The sequence below is a fragment of the Lissotriton helveticus genome, chromosome 4_1 (genome assembly GCF_964261635.1).
Source record: "Lissotriton helveticus chromosome 4_1, aLisHel1.1, whole genome shotgun sequence".
NCBI lineage: Eukaryota > Metazoa > Chordata > Amphibia > Caudata > Salamandridae > Lissotriton > Lissotriton helveticus.
The window spans coordinates 1,672,292,111-1,672,314,922 of NC_136063.1; the positions used below are offsets into that span (position 1 = coordinate 1,672,292,111).

The 22,812-nt window shown below is 33.9% G+C and overlaps 17 non-coding genes across 17 annotated transcripts; 9 read left to right on the top strand and 8 right to left on the bottom strand.

The window, feature by feature from the left end:
* The first annotated feature begins 772 nt into the window (after positions 1-772).
* Positions 773-844, top strand: TRNAQ-UUG (transfer RNA glutamine (anticodon UUG)). Its single transcript has one exon. It is a non-coding gene; the product is annotated as a tRNA-Gln (tRNA).
* Positions 845-3,299: 2,455 nt separating this feature from the next.
* Positions 3,300-3,371, top strand: TRNAQ-UUG (transfer RNA glutamine (anticodon UUG)). Its single transcript has one exon. It is a non-coding gene; the product is annotated as a tRNA-Gln (tRNA).
* Positions 3,372-4,197: 826 nt separating this feature from the next.
* TRNAQ-CUG (transfer RNA glutamine (anticodon CUG)) lies at positions 4,198-4,269 on the bottom strand. The gene has a single exon. It is a non-coding gene; the product is annotated as a tRNA-Gln (tRNA).
* Positions 4,270-5,819: 1,550 nt separating this feature from the next.
* Positions 5,820-5,891, top strand: TRNAQ-UUG (transfer RNA glutamine (anticodon UUG)). The gene has a single exon. It is a non-coding gene; the product is annotated as a tRNA-Gln (tRNA).
* An 826-nt stretch (positions 5,892-6,717) lies between these two features.
* TRNAQ-CUG (transfer RNA glutamine (anticodon CUG)) lies at positions 6,718-6,789 on the bottom strand. Its single transcript has one exon. It is a non-coding gene; the product is annotated as a tRNA-Gln (tRNA).
* Positions 6,790-8,339: 1,550 nt separating this feature from the next.
* TRNAQ-UUG (transfer RNA glutamine (anticodon UUG)) lies at positions 8,340-8,411 on the top strand. The gene has a single exon. It is a non-coding gene; the product is annotated as a tRNA-Gln (tRNA).
* An 826-nt stretch (positions 8,412-9,237) lies between these two features.
* On the bottom strand, positions 9,238-9,309 carry TRNAQ-CUG (transfer RNA glutamine (anticodon CUG)). The gene has a single exon. It is a non-coding gene; the product is annotated as a tRNA-Gln (tRNA).
* A 1,550-nt stretch (positions 9,310-10,859) lies between these two features.
* Positions 10,860-10,931, top strand: TRNAQ-UUG (transfer RNA glutamine (anticodon UUG)). Its single transcript has one exon. It is a non-coding gene; the product is annotated as a tRNA-Gln (tRNA).
* Positions 10,932-11,757: 826 nt separating this feature from the next.
* Positions 11,758-11,829, bottom strand: TRNAQ-CUG (transfer RNA glutamine (anticodon CUG)). Its single transcript has one exon. It is a non-coding gene; the product is annotated as a tRNA-Gln (tRNA).
* A 1,550-nt stretch (positions 11,830-13,379) lies between these two features.
* On the top strand, positions 13,380-13,451 carry TRNAQ-UUG (transfer RNA glutamine (anticodon UUG)). Its single transcript has one exon. It is a non-coding gene; the product is annotated as a tRNA-Gln (tRNA).
* Positions 13,452-14,277: 826 nt separating this feature from the next.
* TRNAQ-CUG (transfer RNA glutamine (anticodon CUG)) lies at positions 14,278-14,349 on the bottom strand. Its single transcript has one exon. It is a non-coding gene; the product is annotated as a tRNA-Gln (tRNA).
* A 1,551-nt stretch (positions 14,350-15,900) lies between these two features.
* Positions 15,901-15,972, top strand: TRNAQ-UUG (transfer RNA glutamine (anticodon UUG)). The gene has a single exon. It is a non-coding gene; the product is annotated as a tRNA-Gln (tRNA).
* An 826-nt stretch (positions 15,973-16,798) lies between these two features.
* TRNAQ-CUG (transfer RNA glutamine (anticodon CUG)) lies at positions 16,799-16,870 on the bottom strand. Its single transcript has one exon. It is a non-coding gene; the product is annotated as a tRNA-Gln (tRNA).
* A 1,550-nt stretch (positions 16,871-18,420) lies between these two features.
* On the top strand, positions 18,421-18,492 carry TRNAQ-UUG (transfer RNA glutamine (anticodon UUG)). Its single transcript has one exon. It is a non-coding gene; the product is annotated as a tRNA-Gln (tRNA).
* Positions 18,493-19,318: 826 nt separating this feature from the next.
* TRNAQ-CUG (transfer RNA glutamine (anticodon CUG)) lies at positions 19,319-19,390 on the bottom strand. Its single transcript has one exon. It is a non-coding gene; the product is annotated as a tRNA-Gln (tRNA).
* A 1,550-nt stretch (positions 19,391-20,940) lies between these two features.
* On the top strand, positions 20,941-21,012 carry TRNAQ-UUG (transfer RNA glutamine (anticodon UUG)). The gene has a single exon. It is a non-coding gene; the product is annotated as a tRNA-Gln (tRNA).
* An 826-nt stretch (positions 21,013-21,838) lies between these two features.
* TRNAQ-CUG (transfer RNA glutamine (anticodon CUG)) lies at positions 21,839-21,910 on the bottom strand. The gene has a single exon. It is a non-coding gene; the product is annotated as a tRNA-Gln (tRNA).
* Between the last annotated feature and the right edge of the window lie 902 nt (positions 21,911-22,812).

The window sequence follows — 22,812 nt, forward strand, 5'->3', positions numbered from 1 at the left end:
CTGCAATCGTGAAACATAAGCTTTTGCTTGGAGGCCTCACAGGTACTGATCTAATTTTCTCTTTTAAGATTATTCACAAATCATATGATATGCTTTGTATAAATCAACTATATTGTTAGATCAAAATTGAGTAAAAAGTGACTATCTCAATTTCATGACATATAGAAGAGTAAGGAGAAGAAGCTCATGTTTCAAATGTGGAGAGGCAACAACTTTTCATTATTTTCACCTCTACTAATTATATGCATTTTTATAATGTATGTGTTTATGTTGTCCTATAAATATACAGAGACATATAGCAAGATATAGGGAGATACATACGTGTAAAGTGGATATGTACAAGTTTATAAGTAAATGAGATGTTTTTCCAATTAATAATTCTAAGAACTGAATGGAAAAGAAAATCGTAAAGTTTAGATAAGTCCCACTGTGATTTGTACTCAGATCCCGGTTTTCAGAGTCTAGAGTGCTAAGCATGATACCATCAAACCACCTGTACCAGGTTGAGCTTTTCATTTTGAGAGAAGAGATTGCATTCACGGGGGAATCTTATATTTTATTGCAAAATCGTATCTCACATAAAAAGTACTGTTCAACAGAGTGATAGCGTTACTTGAGTCCTCTGGGCAACATCCTTCCCTAACATAGTTCAATATGCAAAAGTTGAACAGAATAGAAAAGTAATAACATTCTGTTGGTCTTTGACTGTAGAACATTAAAAACTTTGAAATGTTCACATTGCTGCAGCAATTTGCTCCCTTGTCACATGGGAGGTTCCATGGTGTAATGGTTAGCACTTTGGACTTTGAATCCAAGGATCCGAGTTCAAATCTCGGTGGGACCACTTTCATGACTGTTGATCAAATCTTTTTCTGTCAAGTGTATTCATAAATATCACAAATCTAACACGGGTAGAGTGAAACATTAATCTATTGATTGTATTCTGAAAGTCTATTCGATGTGAGCAAATGATAGAACTTTTAGAAAACATGGAAATTAAATGGCTCAAAATAATGAGACATTTTGCGAGCTGACTCTGTTTTCTCAAACTCATCACAGGGGGCTGATGCAAGATATTACTTTCTTAAATCTTACTGTTATTGATAAGGGGAAGATGGAACTTTTTAATTGGAAATCCTTCATTAAAACAAAACTTGAGGAATCATATTGTGTATTATGGGGACAGAAGATATGACGTTTTGAATAACAATCATGAAATTCAGACACACATATATTTACACTCTGATTTTCTAAAGTAAATCCATAACCATAAAGTAAAATCTTTCGAAAGACGTGTCAAAGGTAATAATCTGAATTTCTCTTTCAAAGAAATTCACAATTAAATGCACTGTGTAAGTCAAGCATGTTGTCATATAAGAAATCAGCAAAAATTAACTATCTCATTACTGGTCATATAGATGAGAGAGGAAATGAACCTAACGTTTAAATTGTGGATGGGAAACAACAGTTTTTAGTTTTCAGCTTCAATACATATGTTTATGAATAATTGATTTCTTTATATAGTCTTATCGCTATATAGACGGATATAGCTATGTATACATAGATGCATACTTATACGTTGATAAGTATCAGTATAAAACATTGACGTTATGTTTTTCCAAGACCAAATTCTAAGAAATGGGTGAAATAGTAAATCTCATAATTCAAGCAGGTCCCACCGAGCTTGGACTTGGATCGCTGGATTCAGAGTCCAGAGTGCTAACCATTACACCATGGAACCCTCCCATACATGAGTCATTTTTCCATTGAGACAAAAGAGAGCGCATTAGTGCGGGGCATTTCTTACATTGATGAAACGATATCTCTGTTGAATGCTCATAGTGTAAAGAGCTATAATGTGATTTGATTCTGTTCAGATACATTCTCCTTAACAGTGTTAAATATGCAAACGTTTATCAGGATAGGCAAGTTATATCATAATGATCATCTTTGACTGTAACATATTAAAACATTTTACATTTCCAAACTAATACACCCATTTCTTTGTCTCTCAAATGGGCTGCTCCAAAGAGCAATGATTGGCACGTTGGACTTTGCATGCAAAGGTACCAGTCCAAATCTTGGGGGTACTATTTTATTACTCTTGACCTTTTCTATTTCTGTCACCTTTGTTTATTGATAGCTCAAATCCAACACCAGTAGGTTGAAAGAGACAATTATTGATTCCTTTCAAAACGTCCATCAGCTTGAACAAGTTACAGAAATACAAACATTATAATACGTTTACATCACATTCCTACACAAAATAGTGTGACATTAAGAAATCCTATCCTGTTTTTCTGAAATGCATTTCAGAGGCATGATTCCCAGCATCCCTTTTTGAAGCTTTCTGCGCTATTGATAAGGCGAATTTAGCACATTTTGAAAGAGAAGTGTTCTTAAATCAAACCTAGAGAACCACAATGACGGTATCATTCAGATAGTACAAATGTTTTTTGTATATTAGTATGGAAATTGTGAAATAAAACGTTTTTCATGCTGATTTTCAACAGTCGATCTGCAATCGTGAAACATAAGCTTTTGCTTGGAGGCCTCACAGGTACTGATCTAATTTTCTCTTTTAAGATTATTCACAAATCATATGATATGCTTTGTATAAATCAACTATATTGTTAGATCAAAATTGAGTAAAAAGTGACTATCTCAATTTCATGACATATAGAAGAGTAAGGAGAAGAAGCTCATGTTTCAAATGTGGAGAGGCAACAACTTTTCAACTTTTCATTATTTTCACCTCTACTAATTATATGCATTTTTATAATGTATGTGTTTATGTTGTCCTATAAATATACAGAGACATTTAGCAAGATATAGGGAGATACATACGTGTAAAGTGGATATGTACAAGTTTATAAGTAAATGAGATGTTTTTCCAATTAATAATTCTAAGAACTGAATGGAAAAAGAAAATCGTAAAGTTTAGATAAGTCCCACTGTGATTTGTACTCAGATCCCGGTTTTCAGAGTCTAGAGTGCTAAGCATGATACCATCAAACCACCTGTACCAGGTTGAGCTTTTCATTTTGAGAGAAGAGATTGCATTCACGGGGGAATCTTATATTTTATTGCAAAATCGTATCTCACATAAAAAGTAAAGTTCAACAGAGTGATAGCGTTACTTGAGTCCTCTGGGCAACATCCTTCCCTAACATAGTTCAATATGCAAAAGTTGAACAGAATAGAAAAGTAATAACATTCTGTTGGTCTTTGACTGTAGAACATTAAAAACTTTGAAATGTTCACATTGCTGCAGCAATTTGCTCCCTTGTCACATGGGAGGTTCCATGGTGTAATGGTTAGCACTTTGGACTTTGAATCCAAGGATCCGAGTTCAAATCTCGGTGGGACCACTTTCATGACTGTTGATCAAATCTTTTTCTGTCAAGTGTATTCATAAATATCACAAATCTAACACGGGTAGAGTGAAACATTAATTTATTGATTGTATTCTGAAAGTCTATTCGATGTGAGCAAATTATAGAACTTTTAGAAAACATGGAAATTAAATGGCTCAAAATAATGAGACATTTTGCGAGCTGACTCTGTTTTCTCAAACTCATCACAGGGGGCTGATGCAAGATATTACTTTCTTAAATCTTACTGTTATTGATAAGGGGAAGATGGAACTTTTTAATTGGAAATCCTTCATTAAAACAAAACTTGAGGAATCAAATTGTGTATTATGGGGACAGAAGATATGACGTTTTGAATAACAATCGTGAAATTCAGACACACATATATTTACACTCTGATTTTCTAAAGTAAATCCATAACCATAAAGTAAAATCTTTCGAAAGACGTGTCAAAGGTAATAATCTGAATTTCTCTTTCAAAGAAATTCACAATTAAATGCACTGTGTAAGTCAAGCATGTTGTCATATAAGAAATCAGCAAAAATTAACTATCTCATTACTGGTCATATAGATGAGAGAGGAAATGAACCTAACGTTTAAATTGTGGATGGGAAACAACAGTTTTTAGTTTTCAGCTTCAATACATATGTTTATGAATAATTGATTTCTTTATATAGTCTTATCGCTATCTAGACGGATATAGCTATGTATACATAGATGCATACTTATACGTTGATAAGTATCAGTATAAAACATTGACGTTATGTTTTTCCAAGACCAAATTCTAAGAAATGGGTGAAATAGTAAATCTCATAATTCAAGCAGGTCCCACCGAGATTTGAACTCGGATCGCTGGATTCAGAGTCCAGAGTGCTAACCATTACACCATGGAACCCTCCCATACATGAGTCATTTTTCCATTGAGACAAAAGAGAGCGCATTAGTGCGGGGGCATTTCTTACATTGATGAAACGATATCTCTGTTGAATGCTCATAGTGTAAAGAGCTATAATGTGATTTGATTCTGTTCAGATACATTCTCCTTAACAGTGTTAAATATGCAAACGTTTATCAGGATAGGCAAGTTATATCATAATGATCATCTTTGACTGTAACATATTAAAACATTTTACATTTCCAAACTAATACACCCATTTCTTTGTCTCTCACATGGGCTGCGCCAAAGAGCAATGATTGGCACGTTGGACTTTGCATGCAAAGGTACCAGTCCAAATCTTGGGGGTACTATTTTATTACTCTTGACCTTTTCTATTTCTGTCACCTTTGTTTATTGATAGCTCAAATCCAACACCAGTAGGTTGAAAGAGACAATTATTGATTCCTTTCAAAACGTCCATCAGCTTGAACAAGTTACAGAAATACAAACATTATAATACGTTTACATCACATTCCTACACAAAATAGTGTGACATTAAGAAATCCTATCCTGTTTTTCTGAAATGCATTTCAGAGGCCTGATTCCCAGCATCCCTTTTTGAAGCTTTCTGCGCTATTGATAAGGCGAATTTAGCACATTTTGAAAGAGAAGTGTTCTTAAATCAAACCTAGAGAACCACAATGACGGTATCATTCAGATAGTACAAATGTTTTTGTATATTAGTATGGAAATTGTGAAATAAAACGTTTTTCATGCTGATTTTCAACAGTCGATCTGCAATCGTGAAACCTAAGCTTTTGCTTGGAGGCCTCACAGGTACTGATCTAATTTTCTCTTTTAAGATTATTCACAAATCATATGATATGCTTTGTATAAATCAACTATATTGTTAGATCAAAATTGAGTAAAAAGTGACTATCTCAATTTCATGACATATAGAAGAGTAAGGAGAAGAAGCTCATGTTTCAAATGTGGAGAGGCAACAACTTTTCATTATTTTCACCTCTACTAATTATATGCATTTTTATAATGTATGTGTTTATGTTGTCCTATAAATATACAGAGACATATAGCAAGATATAGGGAGATACATACGTGTAAAGTGGATATGTACAAGTTTATAAGTAAATGAGATGTTTTTCCAATTAATAATTCTAAGAACTGAATGGAAAAAGAAAATCGTAAAGTTTAGATAAGGCCCACTGTGATTTGTACTCAGATCCCGGTTTTCAGAGTCTAGAGTGCTAAGCATGATACCATCAAACCACCTGTACCAGGTTGAGCTTTTCATTTTGAGAGAAGAGATTGCATTCACGGGGGAATCTTATATTTTATTGCAAAATCGTATCTCACATAAAAAGTACTGTTCAACAGAGTGATAGCGTTACTTGAGTCCTCTGGGCAACATCCTTCCCTAACATAGTTCAATATGCAAAAGTTGAACAGAATAGAAAAGTAATAACATTCTGTTGGTCTTTGACTGTAGAACATTAAAAACTTTGAAATGTTCACATTGCTGCAGCAATTTGCTCCCTTGTCACATGGGAGGTTCCATGGTGTAATGGTTAGCACTTTGGACTTTGAATCCAAGGATCCGAGTTCAAATCTCGGTGGGACCACTTTCATGACTGTTGATCAAATCTTTTTCTGTCAAGTGTATTCATAAATATCACAAATCTAAAACGGGTAGAGTGAAACATTAATTTATTGATTGTATTCTGAAAGTCTATTCGATGTGAGCAAATGATAGAACTTTTAGAAAACATGGAAATTAAATGGCTCAAAATAATGAGACATTTTGCGAGCTGACTCTGTTTTCTCAAACTCATCACAGGGGGCTGATGCAAGATATTACTTTCTTAAATCTTACTGTTATTGATAAGGGGAAGATGGAACTTTTTAATTGGAAATCCTTCATTAAAACAAAACTTGAGGAATCAAATTGTGTATTATGGGGACAGAAGATATGACGTTTTGAATAACAATCGTGAAATTCAGACACACATATATTTACACTCTGATTTTCTAAAGTAAATCCATAACCATAAAGTAAAATCTTTCGAAAGACGTGTCAAAGGTAATAATCTGAATTTCTCTTTCAAAGAAATTCACAATTAAATGCACTGTGTAAGTCAAGCATGTTGTCATATAAGAAATCAGCAAAAATTAACTATCTCATTACTGGTCATATAGATGAGAGAGGAAATGAACCTAACGTTTAAATTGTGGATGGGAAACAACAGTTTTTAGTTTTCAGCTTCAATACATATGTTTATGAATAATTGATTTCTTTATATAGTCTTATCGCTATCTAGACGGATATAGCTATGTATACATAGATGCATACTTATACGTTGATAAGTATCAGTATAAAACATTGACGTTATGTTTTTCCAAGACCAAATTCTAAGAAATGGGTGAAATAGTAAATCTCATAATTCAAGCAGGTCCCACCGAGATTTGAACTCGGATCGCTGGATTCAGAGTCCAGAGTGCTAACCATTACACCATGGAACCCTCCCATACATGAGTCATTTTTCCATTGAGACAAAAGAGAGCGCATTAGTGCGGGGGCATTTCTTACATTGATGAAACGATATCTCTGTTGAATGCTCATAGTGTAAAGAGCTATAATGTGATTTGATTCTGTTCAGATACATTCTCCTTAACAGTGTTAAATATGCAAACGTTTATCAGGATAGGCAAGTTATATCATAATGATCATCTTTGACTGTAACATATTAAAACATTTTACATTTCCAAACTAATACACCCATTTCTTTGTCTCTCACATGGGCTGCGCCAAAGAGCAAAGATTGGCACGTTGGACTTTGCATGCAAAGGTACCAGTCCAAATCTTGGGGGTACTATTTTATTACTCTTGACCTTTTCTATTTCTGTCACCTTTGTTTATTGATAGCTCAAATCCAACACCAGTAGGTTGAAAGAGACAATTATTGATTCCTTTCAAAACGTCCATCAGCTTGAACAAGTTACAGAAATACAAACATTATAATACGTTTACATCACATTCCTACACAAAATAGTGTGACATTAAGAAATCCTATCCTGTTTTTCTGAAATGCATTTCAGAGGCCTGATTCCCAGCATCCCTTTTTGAAGCTTTCTGCGCTATTGATAAGGCGAATTTAGCACATTTTGAAAGAGAAGTGTTCTTAAATCAAACCTAGAGAACCACAATGACGGTATCATTCAGATAGTACAAATGTTTTTGTATATTAGTATGGAAATTGTGAAATAAAACGTTTTTCATGCTGATTTTCAACAGTCGATCTGCAATCGTGAAACCTAAGCTTTTGCTTGGAGGCCTCACAGGTACTGATCTAATTTTCTCTTTTAAGATTATTCACAAATCATATGATATGCTTTGTATAAATCAACTATATTGTTAGATCAAAATTGAGTAAAAAGTGACTATCTCAATTTCATGACATATAGAAGAGTAAGGAGAAGAAGCTCATGTTTCAAATGTGGAGAGGCAACAACTTTTCATTATTTTCACCTCTACTAATTATATGCATTTTTATAAGGTATGTGTTTATGTTGTCCTATAAATATACAGAGACATATAGCAAGATATAGGGAGATACATACGTGTAAAGTGGATATGTACAAGTTTATAAGTAAATGAGATGTTTTTCCAATTAATAATTCTAAGAACTGAATGGAAAAAGAAAATCGTAAAGTTTAGATAAGTCCCACTGTGATTTGTACTCAGATCCCGGTTTTCAGAGTCTAGAGTGCTAAGCATGATACCATCAAACCACCTGTACCAGGTTGAGCTTTTCATTTTGAGAGAAGAGATTGCATTCACGGGGGAATCTTATATTTTATTGCAAAATCGTATCTCACATAAAAAGTACTGTTCAACAGAGTGATAGCGTTACTTGAGTCCTCTGGGCAACATCCTTCCCTAACATAGTTCAATATGCAAAAGTTGAACAGAATAGAAAAGTAATAACATTCTGTTGGTCTTTGACTGTAGAACATTAAAAACTTTGAAATGTTCACATTGCTGCAGCAATTTGCTCCCTTGTCACATGGGAGGTTCCATGGTGTAATGGTTAGCACTTTGGACTTTGAATCCAAGGATCCGAGTTCAAATCTCGGTGGGACCACTTTCATGACTGTTGATCAAATCTTTTTCTGTCAAGTGTATTCATAAATATCACAAATCTAAAACGGGTAGAGTGAAACATTAATTTATTGATTGTATTCTGAAAGTCTATTCGATGTGAGCAAATGATAGAACTTTTAGAAAACATGGAAATTAAATGGCTCAAAATAATGAGACATTTTGCGAGCTGACTCTGTTTTCTCAAACTCATCACAGGGGGCTGATGCAAAATATTACTTTCTTAAATCTTACTGTTATTGATAAGGGGAAGATGGAACTTTTTAATTGGAAATCCTTCATTAAAACAAAACTTGAGGAATCAAATTGTGTATTATGGGGACAGAAGATATGACGTTTTGAATAACAATCGTGAAATTCAGACACACATATATTTACACTCTGATTTTCTAAAGTAAATCCATAACCATAAAGTAAAATCTTTCGAAAGACGTGTCAAAGGTAATAATCTGAATTTCTCTTTCAAAGAAATTCACAATTAAATTCACTGTGTAAGTCAAGCATGTTGTCATATAAGAAATCAGCAAAAATTAACTATCTCATTACTGGTCATATAGATGAGAGAGGAAATGAACCTAACGTTTAAATTGTGGATGGGAAACAACAGTTTTTAGTTTTCAGCTTCAATACATATGTTTATGAATAATTGATTTCTTTATATAGTCTTATCGCTATCTAGACGGATATAGCTATGTATACATAGATGCATACTTATACGTTGATAAGTATCAGTATAAAACATTGACGTTATGTTTTTCCAAGACCAAATTCTAAGAAATGGGTGAAATAGTAAATCTCATAATTCAAGCAGGTCCCACCGAGATTTGAACTCGGATCGCTGGATTCAGAGTCCAGAGTGCTAACCATTACACCATGGAACCCTCCCATACATGAGTCATTTTTCCATTGAGACAAAAGAGAGCGCATTAGTGCGGGGGCATTTCTTACATTGATGAAACGATATCTCTGTTGAATGCTCATAGTGTAAAGAGCTATAATGTGATTTGATTCTGTTCAGATACATTCTCCTTAACAGTGTTAAATATGCAAACGTTTATCAGGATAGGCAAGTTATATCATAATGATCATCTTTGACTGTAACATATTAAAACATTTTACATTTCCAAACTAATACACCCATTTCTTTGTCTCTCACATGGGCTGCGCCAAAGAGCAAAGATTGGCACGTTGGACTTTGCATGCAAAGGTACCAGTCCAAATCTTGGGGGTACTATTTTATTACTCTTGACCTTTTCTATTTCTGTCACCTTTGTTTATTGATAGCTCAAATCCAACACCAGTAGGTTGAAAGAGACAATTATTGATTCCTTTCAAAACGTCCATCAGCTTGAACAAGTTACAGAAATACAAACATTATAATACGTTTACATCACATTCCTACACAAAATAGTGTGACATTAAGAAATCCTATCCTGTTTTTCTGAAATGCATTTCAGAGGCCTGATTCCCAGCATCCCTTTTTGAAGCTTTCTGCGCTATTGATAAGGCGAATTTAGCACATTTTGAAAGAGAAGTGTTCTTAAATCAAACCTAGAGAACCACAATGACGGTATCATTCAGATAGTACAAATGTTTTTGTATATTAGTATGGAAATTGTGAAATAAAACGTTTTTCATGCTGATTTTCAACAGTCGATCTGCAATCGTGAAACCTAAGCTTTTGCTTGGAGGCCTCACAGGTACTGATCTAATTTTCTCTTTTAAGATTATTCACAAATCATATGATATGCTTTGTATAAATCAACTATATTGTTAGATCAAAATTGAGTAAAAAGTGACTATCTCAATTTCATGACATATAGAAGAGTAAGGAGAAGAAGCTCATGTTTCAAATGTGGAGAGGCAACAACTTTTCATTATTTTCACCTCTACTAATTATATGCATTTTTATAATGTATGTGTTTATGTTGTCCTATAAATATACAGAGACATATAGCAAGATATAGGGAGATACATACGTGTAAAGTGGATATGTACAAGTTTATAAGTAAATGAGATGTTTTTCCAATTAATAATTCTAAGAACTGAATGGAAAAAGAAAATCGTAAAGTTTAGATAAGGCCCACTGTGATTTGTACTCAGATCCCGGTTTTCAGAGTCTAGAGTGCTAAGCATGATACCATCAAACCACCTGTACCAGGTTGAGCTTTTCATTTTGAGAGAAGAGATTGCATTCACGGGGGAATCTTATATTTTATTGCAAAATCGTATCTCACATAAAAAGTACTGTTCAACAGAGTGATAGCGTTACTTGAGTCCTCTGGGCAACATCCTTCCCTAACATAGTTCAATATGCAAAAGTTGAACAGAATAGAAAAGTAATAACATTCTGTTGGTCTTTGACTGTAGAACATTAAAAACTTTGAAATGTTCACATTGCTGCAGCAATTTGCTCCCTTGTCACATGGGAGGTTCCATGGTGTAATGGTTAGCACTTTGGACTTTGAATCCAAGGATCCGAGTTCAAATCTCGGTGGGACCACTTTCATGACTGTTGATCAAATCTTTTTCTGTCAAGTGTATTCATAAATATCACAAATCTAAAACGGGTAGAGTGAAACATTAATTTATTGATTGTATTCTGAAAGTCTATTCGATGTGAGCAAATGATAGAACTTTTAGAAAACATGGAAATTAAATGGCTCAAAATAATGAGACATTTTGCGAGCTGACTCTGTTTTCTCAAACTCATCACAGGGGGCTGATGCAAGATATTACTTTCTTAAATCTTACTGTTATTGATAAGGGGAAGATGGAACTTTTTAATTGGAAATCCTTCATTAAAACAAAACTTGAGGAATCAAATTGTGTATTATGGGGACAGAAGATATGACGTTTTGAATAACAATCGTGAAATTCAGACACACATATATTTACACTCTGATTTTCTAAAGTAAATCCATAACCATAAAGTAAAATCTTTCGAAAGACGTGTCAAAGGTAATAATCTGAATTTCTCTTTCAAAGAAATTCACAATTAAATGCACTGTGTAAGTCAAGCATGTTGTCATATAAGAAATCAGCAAAAATTAACTATCTCATTACTGGTCATATAGATGAGAGAGGAAATGAACCTAACGTTTAAATTGTGGATGGGAAACAACAGTTTTTAGTTTTCAGCTTCAATACATATGTTTATGAATAATTGATTTCTTTATATAGTCTTATCGCTATCTAGACGGATATAGCTATGTATACATAGATGCATACTTATACGTTGATAAGTATCAGTATAAAACATTGACGTTATGTTTTTCCAAGACCAAATTCTAAGAAATGGGTGAAATAGTAAATCTCATAATTCAAGCAGGTCCCACCGAGATTTGAACTCGGATCGCTGGATTCAGAGTCCAGAGTGCTAACCATTACACCATGGAACCCTCCCATACATGAGTCATTTTTCCATTGAGACAAAAGAGAGCGCATTAGTGCGGGGGCATTTCTTACATTGATGAAACGATATCTCTGTTGAATGCTCATAGTGTAAAGAGCTATAATGTGATTTGATTCTGTTCAGATACATTCTCCTTAACAGTGTTAAATATGCAAACGTTTATCAGGATAGGCAAGTTATATCATAATGATCATCTTTGACTGTAACATATTAAAACATTTTACATTTCCAAACTAATACACCCATTTCTTTGTCTCTCACATGGGCTGCGCCAAAGAGCAAAGATTGGCACGTTGGACTTTGCATGCAAAGGTACCAGTCCAAATCTTGGGGGTACTATTTTATTACTCTTGACCTTTTCTATTTCTGTCACCTTTGTTTATTGATAGCTCAAATCCAACACCAGTAGGTTGAAAGAGACAATTATTGATTCCTTTCAAAACGTCCATCAGCTTGAACAAGTTACAGAAATACAAACATTATAATACGTTTACATCACATTCCTACACAAAATAGTGTGACATTAAGAAATCCTATCCTGTTTTTCTGAAATGCATTTCAGAGGCCTGATTCCCAGCATCCCTTTTTGAAGCTTTCTGCGCTATTGATAAGGCGAATTTAGCACATTTTGAAAGAGAAGTGTTCTTAAATCAAACCTAGAGAACCACAATGACGGTATCATTCAGATAGTACAAATGTTTTTGTATATTAGTATGGAAATTGTGAAATAAAACGTTTTTCATGCTGATTTTCAACAGTCGATCTGCAATCGTGAAACCTAAGCTTTTGCTTGGAGGCCTCACAGGTACTGATCTAATTTTCTCTTTTAAGATTATTCACAAATCATATGATATGCTTTGTATAAATCAACTATATTGTTAGATCAAAATTGAGTAAAAAGTGACTATCTCAATTTCATGACATATAGAAGAGTAAGGAGAAGAAGCTCATGTTTCAAATGTGGAGAGGCAACAACTTTTCATTATTTTCACCTCTACTAATTATATGCATTTTTATAATGTATGTGTTTATGTTGTCCTATAAATATACAGAGACATATAGCAAGATATAGGGAGATACATACGTGTAAAGTGGATATGTACAAGTTTATAAGTAAATGAGATGTTTTTCCAATTAATAATTCTAAGAACTGAATGGAAAAAGAAAATCTTAAAGTTTAGATAAGTCCCACTGTGATTTGTACTCAGATCCCGGTTTTCAGAGTCTAGAGTGCTAAGCATGATACCATCAAACCACCTGTACCAGGTTGAGCTTTTCATTTTGAGAGAAGAGATTGCATTCACGGGGGAATCTTATATTTTATTACAAAATCGTATCTCACATAAAAAGTACTGTTCAACAGAGTGATAGCGTTACTTGAGTCCTCTGGGCAACATCCTTCCCTAACATAGTTCAATATGCAAAAGTTGAACAGAATAGAAAAGTAATAACATTCTGTTGGTCTTTGACTGTAGAACATTAAAAACTTTGAAATGTTCACATTGCTGCAGCAATTTGCTCCCTTGTCACATGGGAGGTTCCATGGTGTAATGGTTAGCACTTTGGACTTTGAATCCAAGGATCCGAGTTCAAATCTCGGTGGGACCACTTTCATGACTGTTGATCAAATCTTTTTCTGTCAAGTGTATTCATAAATATCACAAATCTAAAACGGGTAGAGTGAAACATTAATTTATTGATTGTATTCTGAAAGTCTATTCGATGTGAGCAAATGATAGAACTTTTAGAAAACATGGAAATTAAATGGCTCAAAATAATGAGACATTTTGCGAGCTGACTCTGTTTTCTCAAACTCATCACAGGGGGCTGATGCAAGATATTACTTTCTTAAATCTTACTGTTATTGATAAGGGGAAGATGGAACTTTTTAATTGGAAATCCTTCATTAAAACAAAACTTGAGGAATCAAATTGTGTATTATGGGGACAGAAGATATGACGTTTTGAATAACAATCGTGAAATTCAGACACACATATATTTACACTCTGATTTTCTAAAGTAAATCCATAACCATAAAGTAAAATCTTTCGAAAGACGTGTCAAAGGTAATAATCTGAATTTCTCTTTCAAAGAAATTCACAATTAAATGCACTGTGTAAGTCAAGCATGTTGTCATATAAGAAATCAGCAAAAATTAACTATCTCATTACTGGTCATATAGATGAGAGAGGAAATGAACCTAACGTTTAAATTGTGGATGGGAAACAACAGTTTTTAGTTTTCAGCTTCAATACATATGTTTATGAATAATTGATTTCTTTATATAGTCTTATCGCTATCTAGACGGATATAGCTATGTATACATAGATGCATACTTATACGTTGATAAGTATCAGTATAAAACATTGACGTTATGTTTTTCCAAGACCAAATTCTAAGAAATGGGTGAAATAGTAAATCTCATAATTCAAGCAGGTCCCACCGAGATTTGAACTCGGATCGCTGGATTCAGAGTCCAGAGTGCTAACCATTACACCATGGAACCCTCCCATACATGAGTCATTTTTCCATTGAGACAAAAGAGAGCGCATTAGTGCGGGGGCATTTCTTACATTGATGAAACGATATCTCTGTTGAATGCTCATAGTGTAAAGAGCTATAATGTGATTTGATTCTGTTCAGATACATTCTCCTTAACAGTGTTAAATATGCAAACGTTTATCAGGATAGGCAAGTTATATCATAATGATCATCTTTGACTGTAACATATTAAAACATTTTACATTTCCAAACTAATACACCCATTTCTTTGTCTCTCACATGGGCTGCGCCAAAGAGCAATGATTGGCACGTTGGACTTTGCATGCAAAGGTACCAGTCCAAATCTTGGGGGTACTATTTTATTACTCTTGACCTTTTCTATTTCTGTCACCTTTGTTTATTGATTGCTCAAATCCAACACCAGTAGGTTGAAAGAGACACTTATTGATTCCTTTCAAAACGTCCATCAGCTTGAACAAGTTACAGAAATACAAACATTATAATACGTTTACATCACATTCCTACACAAAATAGTGTGACATTAAGAAATCCTATCCTGTTTTTCTGAAATGCATTTCAGAGGCCTGATTCCCAGCATCCCTTTTTGAAGCTTTCTGCGCTATTGATAAGGCGAATTTAGCACATTTTGAAAGAGAAGTGTTCTTAAATCAAACCTAGAGAACCACAATGACGGTATCATTCAGATAGTACAAATGTTTTTTGTATATTAGTATGGAAATTGTGAAATAAAACGTTTTTCATGCTGATTTTCAACAGTCGATCTGCAATCGTGAAACATACGCTTTTGCTTGGAGGCCTCACAGGTACTGATCTAATTTTCTCTTTTAAGATTATTCACAAATCATATGATATGCTTTGTATAAATCAACTATATTGTTAGATCAAAATTGAGTAAAAAGTGACTATCTCAATTTCATGACATATAGAAGAGTAAGGAGAAGAAGCTCATGTTTCAAATGTGGAGAGGCAACAACTTTTCATTATTTTCACCTCTACTAATTATATGCATTTTTATAATGTATGTGTTTATGTTGTCCTATAAATATACAGAGACATATAGCAAGATATAGGGAGATACATACGTGTAAAGTGGATATGTACAAGTTTATAAGTAAATGAGATGTTTTTCCAATTAATAATTCTAAGAACTGAATGGAAAAAGAAAATCGTAAAGTTTAGATAAGTCCCACTGTGATTTGTACTCAGATCCCGGTTTTCAGAGTCTAGAGTGCTAAGCATGATACCATCAAACCACCTGTACCAGGTTGAGCTTTTCATTTTGAGAGAAGAGATTGCATTCACGGGGGAATCTTATATTTTATTGCAAAATCGTATCTCACATAAAAAGTACTGTTCAACAGAGTGATAGCGTTACTTGAGTCCTCTGGGCAACATCCTTCCCTAACATAGTTCAATATGCAAAAGTTGAACAGAATAGAAAAGTAATAACATTCTGTTGGTCTTTGACTGTAGAACATTAAAAACTTTGAAATGTTCACATTGCTGCAGCAATTTGCTCCCTTGTCACATGGGAGGTTCCATGGTGTAATGGTTAGCACTTTGGACTTTGAATCCAAGGATCCGAGTTCAAATCTCGGTGGGACCACTTTCATGACTGTTGATCAAATCTTTTTCTGTCAAGTGTATTCATAAATATCACAAATCTAAAACGGGTAGAGTGAAACATTAATTTATTGATTGTATTCTGAAAGTCTATTCGATGTGAGCAAATGATAGAACTTTTAGAAAACATGGAAATTAAATGGCTCAAAATAATGAGACATTTTGCGAGCTGACTCTGTTTTCTCAAACTCATCACAGGGGGCTGATGCAAGATATTACTTTCTTAAATCTTACTGTTATTGATAAGGGGAAGATGGAACTTTTTAATTGGAAATCCTTCATTAAAACAAAACTTGAGGAATCAAATTGTGTATTATGGGGACAGAAGATATGACGTTTTGAATAACAATCGTGAAATTCAGACACACATATATTTACACTCTGATTTTCTAAAGTAAATCCATAACCATAAAGTAAAATCTTTCGAAAGACGTGTCAAAGGTAATAATCTGAATTTCTCTTTCAAAGAAATTCACAATTAAATGCACTGTGTAAGTCAAGCATGTTGTCATATAAGAAATCAGCAAAAATTAACTATCTCATTACTGGTCATATAGATGAGAGAGGAAATGAACCTAACGTTTAAATTGTGGATGGGAAACAACAGTTTTTAGTTTTCAGCTTCAATACATATGTATATGAATAATTGATTTCTTTATATAGTCTTATCGCTATCTAGACGGATATAGCTATGTATACATAGATGCATACTTATACGTTGATAAGTATCAGTATAAAACATTGACGTTATGTTTTTCCAAGACCAAATTCTAAGAAATGGGTGAAATAGTAAATCTCATAATTCAAGCAAGTCCCACCGAGATTTGAACTCGGATCGCTGGATTCAGAGTCCAGAGTGCTAACCATTACACCATGGAACCCTCCCATACATGAGTCATTTTTCCATTGAGACAAAAGAGAGCGCATTAGTGCGGGGGCATTTCTTACATTGATGAAACGATATCTCTGTTGAATGCTCATAGTGTAAAGAGCTATAATGTGATTTGATTCTGTTCAGATACATTCTCCTTAACAGTGTTAAATATGCAAACGTTTATCAGGATAGGCAAGTTATATCATAATGATCATCTTTGACTGTAACATATTAAAACATTTTACATTTCCAAACTAATACACCCATTTCTTTGTCTCTCACATGGGCTGCGCCAAAGAGCAATGATTGGCACGTTGGACTTTGCATGCAAAGGTACCAGTCCAAATCTTGGGGGTACTATTTTATTACTCTTGACCTTTTCTATTTCTGTCACCTTTGTTTATTGATAGCTCAAATCCAACACCAGTAGGTTGAAAGAGACAATTATTGATTCCTTTCAAAACGTCCATCAGCTTGAACAAGTTACAGAAATACAAACATTATAATACGTTTACATCACATTCCTACACAAAATAGTGTGACATTAAGAAATCCTATCCTGTTTTTCTGAAATGCATTTCAGAGGCCTGATTCCCAGCATCCCTTTTTGAAGCTTTCTGCGCTATTGATAAGGCGAATTTAGCACATTTTGAAAGAGAAGTGTTCTTAAATCAAACCTAGAGAACCACAATGACGGTATCATTCAGATAGTACAAATGTTTTTGTATATTAGTATGGAAATTGTGAAATAAAACGTTTTTCATGCTGATTTTCAACAGTCGATCTGCAATCGTGAAACCTAAGCTTTTGCTTGGAGGCCTCACAGGTACTGATCTAATTTTCTCTTTTAAGATTATTCACAAATCATATGATATGCTTTGTATAAATCAACTATATTGTTAGATCAAAATTGAGTAAAAAGTGACTATCTCAATTTCATGACATATAGAAGAGTAAGGAGAAGAAGCTCATGTTTCAAATGTGGAGAGGCAACAACTTTTCATTATTTTCACCTCTACTAATTATATGCATTTTTATAATGTATGTGTTTATGTTGTCCTATAAATATACAGAGACATTTAGCAAGATATAGGGAGATACATACGTGTAAAGTGGATATGTACAAGTTTATAAGTAAATGAGATGTTTTTCCAATTAATAATTCTAAGAACTGAATGGAAAAAGAAAATCGTAAAGTTTAGATAAGTCCCACTGTGATTTGTACTCAGATCCCGGTTTTCAGAGTCTAGAGTGCTAAGCATGATACCATCAAACCACCTGTACCAGGTTGAGCTTTTCATTTTGAGAGAAGAGATTGCATTCACGGGGGAATCTTATATTTTATTGCAAAATCGTATCTCACATAAAAAGTAAAGTTCAACAGAGTGATAGCGTTACTTGAGTCCTCTGGGCAACATCCTTCCCTAACATAGTTCAATATGCAAAAGTTGAACAGAATAGAAAAGTAATAACATTCTGTTGGTCTTTGACTGTAGAACATTAAAAACTTTGAAATGTTCACATTGCTGCAGCAATTTGCTCCCTTGTCACATGGGAGGTTCCATGGTGTAATGGTTAGCACTTTGGACTTTGAATCCAAGGATCCGAGTTCAAATCTCGGTGGGACCACTTTCATGACTGTTGATCAAATCTTTTTCTGTCAAGTGTATTCATAAATATCACAAATCTAACACGGGTAGAGTGAAACATTAATTTATTGATTGTATTCTGAAAGTCTATTCGATGTGAGCAAATTATAGAACTTTTAGAAAACATGGAAATTAAATGGCTCAAAATAATGAGACATTTTGCGAGCTGACTCTGTTTTCTCAAACTCATCACAGGGGGCTGATGCAAGATATTACTTTCTTAAATCTTACTGTTATTGATAAGGGGAAGATGGAACTTTTTAATTGGAAATCCTTCATTAAAACAAAACTTGAGGAATCAAATTGTGTATTATGGGGACAGAAGATATGACGTTTTGAATAACAATCGTGAAATTCAGACACACATATATTTACACTCTGATTTTCTAAAGTAAATCCATAACCATAAAGTAAAATCTTTCGAAAGACGTGTCAAAGGTAATAATCTGAATTTCTCTTTCAAAGAAATTCACAATTAAATGCACTGTGTAAGTCAAGCATGTTGTCATATAAGAAATCAGCAAAAATTAACTATCTCATTACTGGTCATATAGATGAGAGAGGAAATGAACCTAACGTTTAAATTGTGGATGGGAAACAACAGTTTTTAGTTTTCAGCTTCAATACATATGTTTATGAATAATTGATTTCTTTATATAGTCTTATCGCTATCTAGACGGATATAGCTATGTATACATAGATGCATACTTATACGTTGATAAGTATCAGTATAAAACATTGACGTTATGTTTTTCCAAGACCAAATTCTAAGAAATGGGTGAAATAGTAAATCTCATAATTCAAGCAGGTCCCACCGAGATTTGAACTCGGATCGCTGGATTCAGAGTCCAGAGTGCTAACCATTACACCATGGAACCCTCCCATACATGAGTCATTTTTCCATTGAGACAAAAGAGAGCGCATTAGTGCGGGGGCATTTCTTACATTGATGAAACGATATCTCTGTTGAATGCTCATAGTGTAAAGAGCTATAATGTGATTTGATTCTGTTCAGATACATTCTCCTTAACAGTGTTAAATATGCAAACGTTTATCAGGATAGGCAAGTTATATCATAATGATCATCTTTGACTGTAACATATTAAAACATTTTACATTTCCAAACTAATACACCCATTTCTTTGTCTCTCACATGGGCTGCGCCAAAGAGCAATGATTGGCACGTTGGACTTTGCATGCAAAGGTACCAGTCCAAATCTTGGGGGTACTATTTTATTACTCTTGACCTTTTCTATTTCTGTCACCTTTGTTTATTGATAGCTCAAATCCAACACCAGTAGGTTGAAAGAGACAATTATTGATTCCTTTCAAAACGTCCATCAGCTTGAACAAGTTACAGAAATACAAACATTATAATACGTTTACATCACATTCCTACACAAAATAGTGTGACATTAAGAAATCCTATCCTGTTTTTCTGAAATGCATTTCAGAGGCCTGATTCCCAGCATCCCTTTTTGAAGCTTTCTGCGCTATTGATAAGGCGAATTTAGCACATTTTGAAAGAGAAGTGTTCTTAAATCAAACCTAGAGAACCACAATGACGGTATCATTCAGATAGTACAAATGTTTTTGTATATTAGTATGGAAATTGTGAAATAAAACGTTTTTCATGCTGATTTTCAACAGTCGATCTGCAATCGTGAAACCTAAGCTTTTGCTTGGAGGCCTCACAGGTACTGATCTAATTTTCTCTTTTAAGATTATTCACAAATCATATGATATGCTTTGTATAAATCAACTATATTGTTAGATCAAAATTGAGTAAAAAGTGACTATCTCAATTTCATGACATATAGAAGAGTAAGGAGAAGAAGCTCATGTTTCAAATGTGGAGAGGCAACAACTTTTCATTATTTTCACCTCTACTAATTATATGCATTTTTATAATGTATGTGTTTATGTTGTCCTATAAATATACAGAGACATATAGCAAGATATAGGGAGATACATACGTGTAAAGTGGATATGTACAAGTTTATAAGTAAATGAGATGTTTTTCCAATTAATAATTCTAAGAACTGAATGGAAAAAGAAAATCGTAAAGTTTAGATAAGGCCCACTGTGATTTGTACTCAGATCCCGGTTTTCAGAGTCTAGAGTGCTAAGCATGATACCATCAAACCACCTGTACCAGGTTGAGCTTTTCATTTTGAGAGAAGAGATTGCATTCACGGGGGAATCTTATATTTTATTGCAAAATCGTATCTCACATAAAAAGTACTGTTCAACAGAGTGATAGCGTTACTTGAGTCCTCTGGGCAACATCCTTCCCTAACATAGTTCAATATGCAAAAGTTGAACAGAATAGAAAAGTAATAACATTCTGTTGGTCTTTGACTGTAGAACATTAAAAACTTTGAAATGTTCACATTGCTGCAGCAATTTGCTCCCTTGTCACATGGGAGGTTCCATGGTGTAATGGTTAGCACTTTGGACTTTGAATCCAAGGATCCGAGTTCAAATCTCGGTGGGACCACTTTCATGACTGTTGATCAAATCTTTTTCTGTCAAGTGTATTCATAAATATCACAAATCTAAAACGGGTAGAGTGAAACATTAATTTATTGATTGTATTCTGAAAGTCTATTCGATGTGAGCAAATGATAGAACTTTTAGAAAACATGGAAATTAAATGGCTCAAAATAATGAGACATTTTGCGAGCTGACTCTGTTTTCTCAAACTCATCACAGGGGGCTGATGCAAGATATTACTTTCTTAAATCTTACTGTTATTGATAAGGGGAAGATGGAACTTTTTAATTGGAAATCCTTCATTAAAACAAAACTTGAGGAATCAAATTGTGTATTATGGGGACAGAAGATATGACGTTTTGAATAACAATCGTGAAATTCAGACACACATATATTTACACTCTGATTTTCTAAAGTAAATCCATAACCATAAAGTAAAATCTTTCGAAAGACGTGTCAAAGGTAATAATCTGAATTTCTCTTTCAAAGAAATTCACAATTAAATGCACTGTGTAAGTCAAGCATGTTGTCATATAAGAAATCAGCAAAAATTAACTATCTCATTACTGGTCATATAGATGAGAGAGGAAATGAACCTAACGTTTAAATTGTGGATGGGAAACAACAGTTTTTAGTTTTCAGCTTCAATACATATGTTTATGAATAATTGATTTCTTTATATAGTCTTATCGCTATCTAGACGGATATAGCTATGTATACATAGATGCATACTTATACGTTGATAAGTATCAGTATAAAACATTGACGTTATGTTTTTCCAAGACCAAATTCTAAGAAATGGGTGAAATAGTAAATCTCATAATTCAAGCAGGTCCCACCGAGATTTGAACTCGGATCGCTGGATTCAGAGTCCAGAGTGCTAACCATTACACCATGGAACCCTCCCATACATGAGTCATTTTTCCATTGAGACAAAAGAGAGCGCATTAGTGCGGGGGCATTTCTTACATTGATGAAACGATATCTCTGTTGAATGCTCATAGTGTAAAGAGCTATAATGTGATTTGATTCTGTTCAGATACATTCTCCTTAACAGTGTTAAATATGCAAACGTTTATCAGGATAGGCAAGTTATATCATAATGATCATCTTTGACTGTAACATATTAAAACATTTTACATTTCCAAACTAATACACCCATTTCTTTGTCTCTCACATGGGCTGCGCCAAAGAGCAAAGATTGGCACGTTGGACTTTGCATGCAAAGGTACCAGTCCAAATCTTGGGGGTACTATTTTATTACTCTTGACCTTTTCTATTTCTGTCACCTTTGTTTATTGATAGCTCAAATCCAACACCAGTAGGTTGAAAGAGACAATTATTGATTCCTTTCAAAACGTCCATCAGCTTGAACAAGTTACAGAAATACAAACATTATAATACGTTTACATCACATTCCTACACAAAATAGTGTGACATTAAGAAATCCTATCCTGTTTTTCTGAAATGCATTTCAGAGGCCTGATTCCCAGCATCCCTTTTTGAAGCTTTCTGCGCTATTGATAAGGCGAATTTAGCACATTTTGAAAGAGAAGTGTTCTTAAATCAAACCTAGAGAACCACAATGACGGTATCATTCAGATAGTACAAATGTTTTTGTATATTAGTATGGAAATTGTGAAATAAAACGTTTTTCATGCTGATTTTCAACAGTCGATCTGCAATCGTGAAACCTAAGCTTTTGCTTGGAGGCCTCACAGGTACTGATCTAATTTTCTCTTTTAAGATTATTCACAAATCATATGATATGCTTTGTATAAATCAACTATATTGTTAGATCAAA